At 40.5% G+C, this 13,591-nt stretch overlaps 1 long non-coding RNA gene across 1 annotated transcript in view; it reads left to right on the forward strand.

Annotated features, from left to right (window-relative positions):
- Positions 1–12,271, forward strand: part of LOC108593844 (uncharacterized) — a 107,012-nt gene extending 94,741 nt beyond the window's left edge. Inside the window, exons 4-6 of the long non-coding RNA XR_013523393.1 lie at positions 6,075–6,172; positions 8,896–9,062; positions 10,553–12,271. This is a non-coding gene — a long non-coding RNA (uncharacterized LOC108593844). The remainder of the gene's footprint in view (positions 1–6,074; positions 6,173–8,895; positions 9,063–10,552) is intronic.
- The last annotated feature ends 1,320 nt before the right edge of the window (positions 12,272–13,591 follow it).

Raw genomic sequence — 13,591 nt, forward strand, 5'->3', positions numbered from 1 at the left:
AGTTAAGAAAGCAAAACCATTTATTTAATGAGACAGAGTCTCTGTCGCCCCAGGCTGGAGTGCAGTGGTGCAATCTTGGCTCCCTGCAATCCCTGCCTTCCAGGTTCAAATGATTCTCATGCCTAGTAGCTAGGGTTACAGGTGCACACCACCACATCCAGTTAACTTTTTGCTTTTAGTAGAAACGAGGTTTTACCACATTGGCCAGGCTGGTCTTGAACTCCTGGCCTCAAGTGACCTGTCTGCTCAGCCTCCCAAAGTGCTGTGATTACAGGTATGAGCTGCTGTGCCCAGCCACGAAACCATTTAAATAGCACCCGAAAATATTAAATACCTAGGGATGCATATAACAAATTATGTGCAAGATCTGTACACAAACTACAAAACATTGCTGAGAAATTAGACTACATAAGTAGTGAGAAAGATACCATGTTCATGGATTGGAAGACTCAAATGTTGTTAAAATTTCAACTCTTCAAATTGATCTATAGATTCAAAGCAATCCCAATCAAAATACCAGGAAGCTTTTTTAAAAAATACAAAACTCAAGTGGCTGATGCTAAAATATATATGGAAATGCAAGGCCTCTAGGGTAGCCAAGACAAGTAAGTTGGAGGACTTACACTACCTGGCTTTAAGACTATAAAACCACAGTAATCAAGATAGTGTGATTTTGATTATATAAATTGTCAAATGTATAAATTTATGTGAAACAATAGGTGCGGAAAAATGAACTTTTTCCTCTGCTCTCATACCACACAATAACACAGAGAAGACATCTGTTCCAAATGTGTGGAGATTTTTTCCCTACATACCAAAGCAATTAATTCTGCAGCAGACACCAGCTGGGTGTCGTCCAATTCAACTCCGACATTTTCTACCTGGAAATAGCCTCAGATCCCACAGATCGAGGGCTCAGTCCTGCAAGACTGCCACCACCTTCAGATGCCAGTCGAAAGTCTGGGCCTCCAGAACATCTGATCAACCACCTTCAAGATAGGGTTCCCCCTTGACCCCCTATTTGGGTTCAATTGATTTGCTAGAGTGGCTTGCAGAACACATATGCTGGTTTAAAGGATATTACAAAAAAAAAAAAAAATACACGTGAAGAGATAAACAGGGTAAGGTATGGAGGAAGGGGTGAAGAGTTTTCATGCCCTCCCCAGGCACACACCCTCCAGGAACCTTCACATGTTCAGATATCTGGAAGCTTCCCTCACTCTGTCCTCTTGGATCTTTTATGGAGACTTCATTGGATAGGCATGATGAGGACTGTGTGGATATAAGAATGGAGAAAAAGAGTATGATCTAATATTAATAAGATCATACCATTCATTACTATTACTGAGGGAGGAAACCCAGAAAGACTGGTCTTTTCAGATTCTTGGCCTCTCTGGCAGCATTTTTTTTCTTCAGGGCATGGGGCAGGACCCTTCTGAAATGAGGATCTTATGACCTACAGTCAGAAAAGTAGGGGGAGATTAGAGTCCTGCCTTGGGCTGGTGGAAGGAGGGCAGGGGAAGAGAGGTCAGAGAGAGATTCTGTTTTCTGAAGAATTTGTTTTCTTCTGAGGCCTAAAGCATTCCAACATTATAACAAAAGACTATAACAAGGGATATGGGAGTTACGAGTCAGGAATGGTGCTGGGACATTTGGAATCCATATGCAAAAAGTTGAGTCTTGTTCCTTGCTTCATACTGATTTCAAAGATGGACTTGAAATGAGTCATAAACCTAAACATGTGAACTAAAACCATAAAACTTCTAGAAGAAAATAGGAGAAAAATCTTTGAGGTCTTAGTTGATGCAAACATTTCTTAGATAAGACATAAAAAGTAGGAAGCATAAAAGAAAAGAAATCGATAAATTGGACTTCATCAAAATTAAAAACTTTTCCTTATCAAAATACAGTTAAGAAAATGAAAAGCAAGCTATATAAACGGAAGAAAACGTTTGCAAGACATCTGATGAAGGATTCCTCTCCAGAATATATAAAGAACTCTTACAACTCAGTAATAAAACAGATAACCTAATTAAAAATATCAGCAAAAGCTTTCTTATATAAGTGAGCCAACGATGGCCTGGATGTATTGGCTTCTAGGTTGTTTATTTCTTCACTGCAGGCTGAGACCTGTTAGTACAAAAGTCCATCAGTGCCAAAGTCAATTTTTTTACACGTCTATTTTTTTCTTTAAGCCCAAACAAGATTTTCAGCACTTTAGAACCTGCCTGGTTGGTATAACCCATGAAATCACTCCACACCTGCTAGCTATATATAAGATAAGCCCCAGGCCCCAAATCACTGCTGCTCTTATTCTTCAATATTCTCTGATCCAGAGACTCCCCTACCATGCTACTGCAGGGTTATCACCCGGGCATATAAACTCCCTCTCTGATTTTCCTCCCTCCCTAAGAGTTCCCATACACTCTCTTTCCTGCTGGAGGGTAGGCCCCTCATTGTTAGCATTCAGAAAGTCTCATGCTGTGAAGGACTTCCTCTTTCGTACACCATTGCCCAAGAACCACTCCATAAAGCTTGCCAAGTGTTGTTACTGCTTCATATCCCCAAGTCCCTCAAACCCTCCACTTGCTTTGAACAAATACTTCACAAACTAAGATAAATAAATGTCCAATAAGACATTTAAACATGAAAAGATGTTCATTATCTTTACAGCAAAGATAATGCTGTAAGTTATTAATTAAAGATAACTAATATGAATGAATTAACACTAATGAAAGTCACATTGAGATACCACTACATATCAATGAGATAAAAAAGACAATACTAAATGGTAGAGCAAGCTGGTACAGCCATTTTGGAAAACAGTTTGGCAGTTTCTTATAGAATTAAATATTTACTGTATAACCTATAAATTTGTTCCTCACTATTGTTTACCCAAAGGAAATTAAAGCTCATGTTCCACACAGACTTGTATGTGAATGTTCATATCTGCTTTATCCATAACAGTCAAAAATTGGGAACAACACAAACATTGATCAACTAAAGAGTGGATAACAAAATGGAATACTACTCAGCAATAGAAAGGAACAGGCTGTCTGGGCACGCTGGCTCATACCTGGAATCCCAGCCTTTGGGAGGCTGAGGCGGGTGGATCTCCTGAGGTCAGGAGTTCGAGACCAGCCTGGCTAACATGGCAAAACCCCGTCTCTACTAAAAATACAAAAATTATCCACCATGGTGGTGCACACCTGTAATCCCAACTACTCGGAAGGCTGAGGCAGGAGAATTGCTTGAATCTGGTAGGCAGAGGTTGCAGTGAACTGAGATCTTGCCACTGTACTCCAGCCTGGGTGACAGTGCGAGACTCCATCTCGAAAATAAATAATAAATATTAAAAAGGAACAGACTGCCAATACACACCACGGATTAATCTCAAGGGTGGTATGCTAAGTGAGAGAAGCCAGACACAAAAGACCATATGCTGCATGATTCCATTTGTATGCATTTCTAGAAAGGCAAAACTAGAATGACAGCAGAATCAGTGGCTATGCCAGGTGGGGGGGGTGTCAAAAAGAGCACTGACTATAAGGAGGCATGAAGAAACCCTCAGAGATTATGGAAATGTTGTTTATCTTGATTATGATGAATTTGTAGATTGTATGTAAATACAATAAAGTGGACTAAGAAAGTCCTTGATAAGTGGCCTAAGTGTTCATGCAATTTAACTTAATAAGTGCATGTCTGAGAACTTAATATAAAGAATTAGAGATGTGAGCCAAGCATGGTGGTTCATGCATGTAATCCCAACATTTAGGGAAGCAGAGGCGGAAGGATAGCTTGAGGCCAGGAGTCTGAGATTTGCCTAGACGACATAGTGAGACACCATTCTCCCCCAAAAAAAGGGGGGAAAATGAATCAGAGATGTGTATAAAACTTACATACAAGGATGTTTATTTTGGCATTATTCATAATAGCTAAATACTTAACCCAAATGCCCAGAAATAGGACATTATTTAAATCCATGATATATTCATGCATAAAATATCAAGTCATTAAAACTTATATTGAAATTATGACTTGGAAAAATGTTTACTACTTTAAATAGAAAGGTAGAATATAATATAGTATACACTCTAGCTTTTGTTTTTATTTTTAAACTGACAGTTCAGAGAACAAAAATAATTCACTATCTTCTTGATAAATGAGGGTTAAGTGGGATTTTTGTGACATATCAGTAAGATCCGAATATCTGGTACCTCCATTTATACTTTTCTTCTTGTGGGAAATGGATAAATTAAAATTTTAGCTTGGGCATGGTGGTGCACACTTGTAATCCTAGCACTTCGGGAGGCCAAGGTGGGAGGACTGCCTGAGACCAGGAGTTCCAGACTACAGTGTGCTGTGATTGCGCCACTGCACCCTAGCCTCCTGCCTGGCAGAGTGAGCAAATCTCTCTCTCTTTCTTTCCTTCTTTCTTCCTTTCTTTCTCTCTCCCTTCCTCCCTCCCTTCCTCCCCATCTCTCTCTCTCCTCCCTCCCTCCCTCCCTCCCTCCCTCCTTTCTTTCTTTTTCTTTCTTTCTTTCTTTCTCTTTCTTTCTTTCTTTCTTTCTTTCTTTCTTTCTTTCTTTCTTTCTTTCCTTCTTTCTTTCGTTCGTTCTTTCTTTCTCTTTTTTTTCTCACTCTGTTGCCCAAGCCGGAGTGCAGTGGCATGATCTTGGCTCACTGCAACCTCTGCCTCCTAGGTTCAAGCAATTCCCCTCCCTCAGCCTCCCAAGTAGCTGGGACTACAGGTGCCTGCCACAGCACCTGGCTAATTTATTTTTATTTTTAGTAGAGGCTGGTTTTCACCATGTTGGCCAGGCTGGTCTTGAACTCCTGACTTAAAATGATCTATCCACCTTGGCCTCCTAAAGTGGACCACATGAAAGCATGAAAGAAAGAAGGAAAGAAAAAGAAAGAAAAGAAAGGAGGGAAGGAGGGGAAGGAAAGAAGGAGGGAGGGAGGGGTAGGAAGGAGGAAGGGAAGGAAGGAAGGAAGGAAGGAGGGAAGGAAGGAAGGAGGGAAGGAAGGAAGGGTGCCCAGGTAATTTTAAATTTTTTTGTAGAAACAGGATCCCACTATCTTGCCCAGGCTGGTTTTGAACACCTGACCTCAAGTGATCTTCCCGCCTCAGCCTCCTAAAGTACTGGGGTTACAGGAGCGAACCACCATGCCTGGTGATAACTACTACTGATGAGAATGAGAGTGGAAGTGGAAATTGAATAGGTCCTTCAGATTTCTTGGTGTCATCCTCCCTGAAAGGTAGACATGATTTGCATTCCCACTTTACATTTGAGCTAACTAAATACCAGAATGTCCACGATCACACAACTGAGGGCTCCTTCTGAGAAAGGAAGATTCTATTAAGATTCTATTACTGATATGCTTTGCTCTAAACACACACACACACACACACACACAGAGAGAGAGAGAGAGAGAGAGAGAGAGAGAGAGAGAGAGAGAGAGAGAGAGAGTCATGCCTGTCTAAAAGTATCTTCTGATCTGGGTGACCCTAGATGATTGAGAGAAGCTGAGCAAAGATAAGCCAGCCCTTGGCCTGGAGCAAAGCCTGCTGAAGTCAGTCTATATTAACCAAATTCTTGTCAACCCACAGAGTAGACAAGTTGGAAAAGAGAAATAGATGGAGTTTATTGTATGCCAAGGATATTTTATGGTTGTATGTGGTTAGCCATAGACTCAGGTGCAACTTACCACATCTGGCTAACTTTTCAATTAGTTTTCCATCATTCCCTTCCCACTCTCCCTTCCTTTCTACTCCAGTCATGCTACTCTTTCTTCCCTCCTGTACTTTTTCCACTTTAGAGCCTTTAGGTATGCTAGTCCCTTCATTTCCTCAATACCTGGGTCCTAGGAAAGGGGGAATATTTATTTTATTTTATTTTGAGGCAGTGTTTTACTCTGTCATCCAGGCTGGAGTGTAGTGGTGTAGTCATAGCACACTGCAGCCTCAACCTCCCAGGCTCAATCAATCCTCCCACCTCAGCCTCCCTAGCATCTGGGACTCTAGGCACACACCAGCCCGCCCAGGTAATTTGTTGTTGTTGTTGTTGCAGATGCAGAGACAAAGTTTTGCCATGCTGCCCAGCTGGTCTTGAACTCCTGGACTCAAGCAATCCTCCTGACTTGGCTTGCCATAGTGCTGGGACTACAGGTATGCACTACCACACTGGGACATTTTTTGTTTGTTTTGTAGAGACGGCATCTCACCAGGTTGCCTAGGCTGGTCTCAAACTCCTGAACTCAAGTGATCCACTTGCCTGGGCCTCCCAAAGTGCTGGGATTACAGGCAGGAGCCATCACACCTGTCCTATTTTTCATTCTTTGCCTAGTTTGAAAAAAGATTTTGAAGGGACTTTTTAACATTCTCATAACACAAAATAAGGACAATTAATAGAAGGAGGCTAGAGACAGGAAAATATATTTAGATACCCTGTATCGATAATGTGAAAGTCATTCACTCTACATCACAGAACATTTTCTGGTATTCTGATTTTTAAATGTTCCATGTAAACAGGGCAACATGAGGCAATTTTCCTGAGATCACTCTTGAGTAGGAGCTGACAATGAAATTGGTACATCTGCCAGGCAGCCCAAATGGAATGAGGATGAATGACCAACTATTCAATAACTGTACATTTACTTTTACTGCTTTTAATAACCTGCTCTTTATTCCCTGCAAATAGCAAACGAACTGATTTGGGACAGGTGAGACAATAAAGCCACAGCTTCTTTTTTATAGTCACACCATTTCAATTCTTGTTTCTACAAATGAACAATTCGCAAGTTATAAATGAAAAGTAGTGATAACTAATACACTATATAGTTTTAAAATTCTGACCTCTGAGTTTATTTTTTTGAGACAGAATCTCACTCTGTCACTGAGGCTGGGGTGTAGTGGTGCAATTTCGGCTCATGGCAAACTCCGCCTCCCAGGTTCAAGCGATTCTCCTGCCTCAGCCTCCCAAGTAGCTGGGATTACAGGCATGTGCCACCACGCCTGGCTAATTTATATATTTTTAGTAGAGACATGGTTTCACCATATTGGCCAGATTGGTCTTGAATTCCTGACCTCAAGTGATCGAGACCATGTTGGCCAACATTGTGAAACCCCGTCTCTAATAAATATACAAAAATTAGCTGGACATGGTGGCATGCGCCTGCAGTCCTAGCTACTTGGGAGGCTGAGGCAGAAGAATCTCTTGAACCCAGGAGGCAGAGGGTGCAGTGATCCAAGATCACGTCAATGCACTCCAGCCTGGGGACAGAACAAGACTCCATCTCAAAAAAAAAAAAGATGAGCCTCACCTAGATAACCACCCACCTCAAAGGCTCTTAATTTAATCACGTCCTTATAATATGTTCCCACACAGGGTAACATTCACAGATATGTAGACATGGATATCTTTAAAAGGTCATTATTCTGCCAGACACATATGTGCAAAGATAAATATGTAATCAATTTTAAAATTGATATGGCAACTTTTCTCAAACATTTGAAATAAAGTAAAGGAACATAAATACTTATAAATACTATAAGAGAGTGTATCCCAAAACAGATGCATAATCATTTTAGAAAGAACAGAATTAAAGGTTTTTCAATAATGTATTATTACTATTATCATTATTATATATTTTTGAGGCAGGGTCTTGCTCTGTCACCCAGGCTGGAGTGCAGTGACGTGATTATAGCTCACTGCAGCATCAAACTCCTGGCTCAGATGATCCTCCCACTTAAGCCTTCTGGAGTAGCTGGGACTACCTGTGTGTGCCACCATGTCCAGCTAATTAAAAAGAAATGTTTTTGTAGAGATGGGGTCTAGCTTTGTTGCTCAGGCTGATCTCAAACTCCTGGGTTCAAGCAATTCCATGCTTTGGCCTCCCAAAGGGTTAGAATTACAGGCATGAACCACCACAACTGGCTATGTATATTGTTAATATATCTCTGATGAGATATTGCCACTGATACTGAAGAAAATGAATAGAGAACTACAGCTAGGTCAACAGCAAGAATAATTCTCAGAAACATGATGCTGAGTTTAAAAAAAAAAGCAAGTTCCAGAAGACTACCCAAGCTTGTGTCTTAGGTCTACCTGTGACTTTCCTTAGGACTGCTACAACCAATCACTACAAAGTAGGTGGCTTTAAAAAACAGCAATTTATTGGCCGGGCAAGGTGGCTCATATCTGTAATCCCAGCAGTTTGGGAGGCGGAGCTGGGCGAATAACTTGAGGTCAGAAGTTCAAGACCAGCCTGACCATCATGGCAAAACCCCATCTCTACTAAAAATACAAAAATTAGCTGGGTGTGGTGGCACATGGCTGTAGTCCAAGCTACTTTGGAGGCTGAGGCAAGAGAATTGCTTGAACTTGGGAGGTGGAGACTGCAGTGAGCCTCTGTCTCAAAAAAAAAAAAAAAAAAAGAGTTGCAATTTATTTTCTCACAGTTCCGGAGGATAGAACTCCAAAATCAAGGTGTTGGGAAGGGCTGTGCCCTCTCTGCAGGCTCTCGGGCTCTCAGGAAGCATCCTTCCTTGCCTCTTCCTAGCTTCTGGTGGTGGCTGGCCATTTTGAACGTTCTTTGGTTGGAAGCTATGGTAGTAAAATCTCTGCTTTCATTGTCTCTCCCTCTGTCTCTTTGTGTTTCTCTAAATCTCTCTCTTTTTATAAGGAAACAGACATTGGATTTAGGGCCCACCCTAATCCAGTATGACCTCATCTTAACCTGATCGAATCTGCAAAGACCTTACTACCAAATAAGGCCAAGGCCACAGATTGTGGGGTTAGGACTTCAACATATCTTTTAGAGAGATACATTACAACCCACAACAGTCATGTTTCCCAGGAAACAGACTCTGAGATTGAGATTTGCTTGCAGGGGATTTGTAATGGAGTACTCTGGGGAACAACATCCGTAAGGGAGTGAAGGAAGCTAGAGGAAGCTGAAAGAGAAGTTGAGCTGCACTGCAGTATAATGGAAGCTTCAGGAAATTCCACTGGGAGCTCTGAAGCTGGGAAGGCTTTTCAGAGATGTTCATAGTTGAGGTAGGTGGTCTAGGCTTTTGTACTCCTGCATCACCCAGTCATTAGATGTAGGCTGCCACTGGGGAGGAACGAAGCAGCTCCCTTTAGCCTAGAACAAGTCCCATAGGGGGACATAGACTGTCAGCAGATGTGGGCATGAAGGGTCTTGACCCTGGAGACAAGACCTGGATCGCCTTCCCTAGCACCCACCGTATCATGCTTTTTAAATAGAACTCAAAGATAAGCAAAATGAAACAACATGTTATTATCTCACATATATTTGTGATATAAGTATATATATTTAAAAGTTGTAGAACGATATACATATTTAGGGCTGCGCTTACCTCTGGAGGATGGGCTAGGATGGGTTTTTGTCTTTTCTGGTTCTTGAGTTAGGTGGTGAGTTTAAAGCATCATTATATTATGCTTTATATAACAAACATGTATTTCATCTACTCTTTTGTATGCATCAAATATATTTAACAAGAAAGCAAGGGAATCTGGTACAGTAGCTCATGCCTGTAATCCCAGAACTTTGGGAGGTCAAGACAGGAGATTACCTGAGCCTAGGAGTTGGTGTCCACCCTGGGCAACATAGCAAGGCCTTGTGTCTACAAAAAACATTAGCTGGGTGTGGTGCTGTGTGCATGTAGTCCTAGCTACTTGGGAGGCTGAGGCAGGAGGATTGCTTGAGTCCAGGAGTTGAAGGCTGCATTGAGATATGATCATACCACTGGACTCCAGCCTGGGTAACAGAGCAAAACTCTGTCTTTATACAAATTTTTAAAAAAGATAATAAGGGGAATAAAGGAAAGAACTAGGTAAGAGTAATAGAAAGTAAAGTAGCTAGAATTTTTAGAAAAAAATGGGGTAAAGATAAAAAAATCCTTGAACCCATTGCTAAAGTAAGGATTCGGTAAAGAAAACCTTCTGAAATTCCACTATATTGTTTGCCTGCATAACTGTCCTACAGTTATGTTATTTTTGGCTGGATATACAATATAGGTAAGATATTATGGTTTACTTTCACATGGTTTTATTTTTTTATTTTTGACATGGAGTCTCACTGTCTCATCCAGGCTGGAGTACAGTGGCGCAGTCTTGGCTCACTGCAACCTCCGCCTCCCAGGTTCAAGCAATTCTCCAGCCTCAGCCTCCCGAGTAGGTGGGATTACAAGTGCATGCCACCACGCCCAGCTAATTTCTGTTTTTTCGTAGAGACAGGGTTTTGCCATGTTGGCCAGGCTGATCTTGAACTTCTGACCTCAGGCGATCTGCCCACCTCAGCCTCCCAGAGTGCTGGGATTAGAGGCATGAGCCACTGTACCCGGCCCCCTTCACGTGGTTTTAAACTGTTTTTTTTACCATGGCACTAATTCCTTGCTTTAAGCAAAAGTATTCTGAATAAGATTGATGGAATGATTATTAGATCTGCTGATGCAATAAAGACACCAGTTAATGTGCAATATTGCATATGTCAATATTTCACTATGTGTTTTTTTTTTTTTCAGGTGGAGTTTTGCTCTTGTTGCCCAGGTTGGAATGCAATGGTGCAATCTCAGCTCACCACAACCTCCACCTCCCGGGTTCCAGCAATTCTTCTGCCTCAGCCTCCCAAGTAGCTGGGATTACAGGCATGTGTCACCAAGCCCAGCTAATTTTGTATTTTCAGTTGAGACAGGGTTTCTCCAAGTTGGTCAGGCTGGTCTTGAACTCCCGACCTCAGGTAATCCACCCACCTTGGCCTCCCAAAGTGCTGGGATTACAGGCTTGAGCCACCACGCCCTGTCTCACTATGGTATTTTTAACTATATATTATTGAGTGGAGAAAGAAAGTTGTTGAATTATTTTTGTATGATCACAGCTTTTACTTCTAAAAAAGTATATATGTATATGTTGTGTATATTATATAGCTTCATACTTAGAAATGGAAATGAAAAGAAAAAGAAATGGAAGAATACAGTACAAATTGCCAACTGTTAGTGGGAATAGAAAATGGGGTGGGATGCTTTTTTGTTTCATATAATTCCATGTGCTTTTGAAACTAAAAAATAAGTAAAATTTTAAAACTACATCTTCTAATCACTTGTGTCAAAATACTGATTTCAGTTTTATTTGAGAAACAGGTTTACAGAAGACTATGAATGTGAGTCTAAGTTCTATTATAAAATAGGTGGCAGAGTAGAAAGAGCCCTGCATTTTTAGTGCAGACATCTTGGTTCTAGAAAGAGGCCTGCTACAGTAAAGTGTTCATTCCCCAAGAAGTTTAACTTAAAGAGTTAATTTTCTTGTTGAAAAAATGGAGGCGTTATTTTGAAGTTTGAATGGGGTAATGTATGTGAACTGACTTTGAAGTTGATAATGCAATATTAAAGCATAATAAATGTTTTTTTGTTTGTTTTTGAGACAGTCTCGCTCTGTCGCCCAAGCTAGAGGGCTGTAGTGCAAACTTGGCTCACTGCAATTCCTCCTCCTCGGTTCAAGGGATTCTCCTGCCTCAGCCTCTAGAGCAGCTGGGATTATAGGCACCTGCCACCGCATTTGGCTCATTTTGGTATTTTTAGTAGAGGCGGGGTTTTACCGTGTTAGCCAGTCTGGTCACCAACTCTTGACCTCAGGTGATCCACCTGCCTTGGCTTCTCAAAGTGCTGGGATTGTAGGCGTGAGCCACCTCACCCAGACGATAAATGTTAATCTTCCTTTCTTACTGTAATATTGCTTGTTAAATAAATTAAATATTAACGTTTGGGAAATCTCCCGATTTCTAATGCTAAAAACTCACTTTCTTTTAAATTGGTTTGTTCATCACAACACTTTTCTTTTTAACCCAGGATTAGACAACTGAATTTAAAGGTAGGTTGAAGTTCAATATTTTGAACAATGTTTAAATGAAGATGAAAGAGACGATAGAACTGTTAAAAGGTTTTATTATGCAGCCAAACGAAGGAGTCAGCTGTGTCCCAAAGGATTAAACGAGATGGTATGCTTAATAATTCCCTGTGTCTATGAAATTCCCTCATTATGAAATGTTCTTTCTTTCTATTGAACGACTCCTGATTTCATCAGGAGACTCTGATCTGAAACTCAATTTACAGAAATATTAAGAATGAATTTTCAACTAAATGGGAATATCTGTATACTAATATGATACAATATTGTTGCTTCATATTTTTCCATATTAAATACCATTCTAAACTTTAAATTTGTTAATAAATGAAGCTGAAATCTAATGTGATTGTGTCTGAGTATTTTGTGTAACAACAAAATATTTCTAAAGACTCTTCTACTCTCCTTTAGTCTTTTTCTCTCCCCTTCTCTCTCTCTCTCTCTTTTTCTCTCTTTCTTTCTTTCTTTCGAGACAGGGTCTCACTCTGTCACCCAGGCTGGAGTCCAGTGGCACAATCTCAGCTCACTGCATCCTTCGCCTCCCAGGCTCAAGCAATTATTCTGCCTAGCCTCCCAAGTAGCTAGGACTACAGGCGTGCACCTAATCATGCCCAGCTAATTTTTTTGTGTTTTTTTTTTTTTTTTTTTGTAGAGACGGGGTTTCACTATGTTGCCCACGCTGGTCTCCAACTCTTGAGCTCAAAGGATCCACCCAAAGTGCTGGGATTATAGGCATAAGCCACCGCGCCCCACCCTTAGCCACTTTTTAGATGCTGCTTTCTCTGAGTTAGTTCTGGAGATATGATTTCATAGTCACACCTTTTTGGTTCAAATTCCAATTCTGCCACTTACTTGCTCTAAACCTCTGTTTCCTTATTTGTAAAATGGGAATAAGAGTAATACCTACCTCATTGAACACAACATCTGTCAATCCCTGCTAAATGCTTAAGCAGTATTGTTCTCATTTTCCAGACGTAAATTTGAATTCGCAGTTATATTAAATTTATACGAGATCATACAGCTAATTAGAGGCAGAATTAGGATCTGGTCTCAGATTTACCTGACTCTAAAGGCCAGAGTTTTATTATAGTGCTTCATTTCTGGAGAGGTATTATAGCTTTCACATGTTTGGTTAGTATGGCTCTATTAACCCTTCATTTGATGTTAAATTTCAGCACAGAATACTGCTGAATAGGAGTGGGTCATCATTATAGGTCCTGTATGCATTAGAGTTTACTGTGGTTCTTAAAATTTATTCAGAGACAAGAGATTGTTGAATTCCAAAAGTGTGGGACACCTGAACTCCAAAGGGCTCCCTGAAATGTACTGCTTCACTTTGTGGAAGTCACTGTTTTTTCCTCTTAGTAGATAAAACAGTTAGTATTCCTAAGTCCTAATAAGAGGCTGAGATGATCAGAATAAATGTGTACATTTAAAAGAACGATTATTCCTATTAACGTGGGTAGTGCCTAGATATTTCAGAAGAGGAATGGATACCAAATGAAACAGTTTCAGCCTTTAACATTCCTTTTCCTTAAAATAACCAATTCTAACAGCAATGGAAATTCCATTTCCAAGGTACATGTATTTACTTTAAATAGTCCTACACCAAAAATTAATTATTGCCTATTTAATTTTATGCCATATGCTGTGATAGTTGCAAG

This window comes from Callithrix jacchus, chromosome 10, assembly GCF_049354715.1.
Source record: "Callithrix jacchus isolate 240 chromosome 10, calJac240_pri, whole genome shotgun sequence".
NCBI classification, from domain to species: Eukaryota; Metazoa; Chordata; class Mammalia; order Primates; family Cebidae; genus Callithrix; species Callithrix jacchus.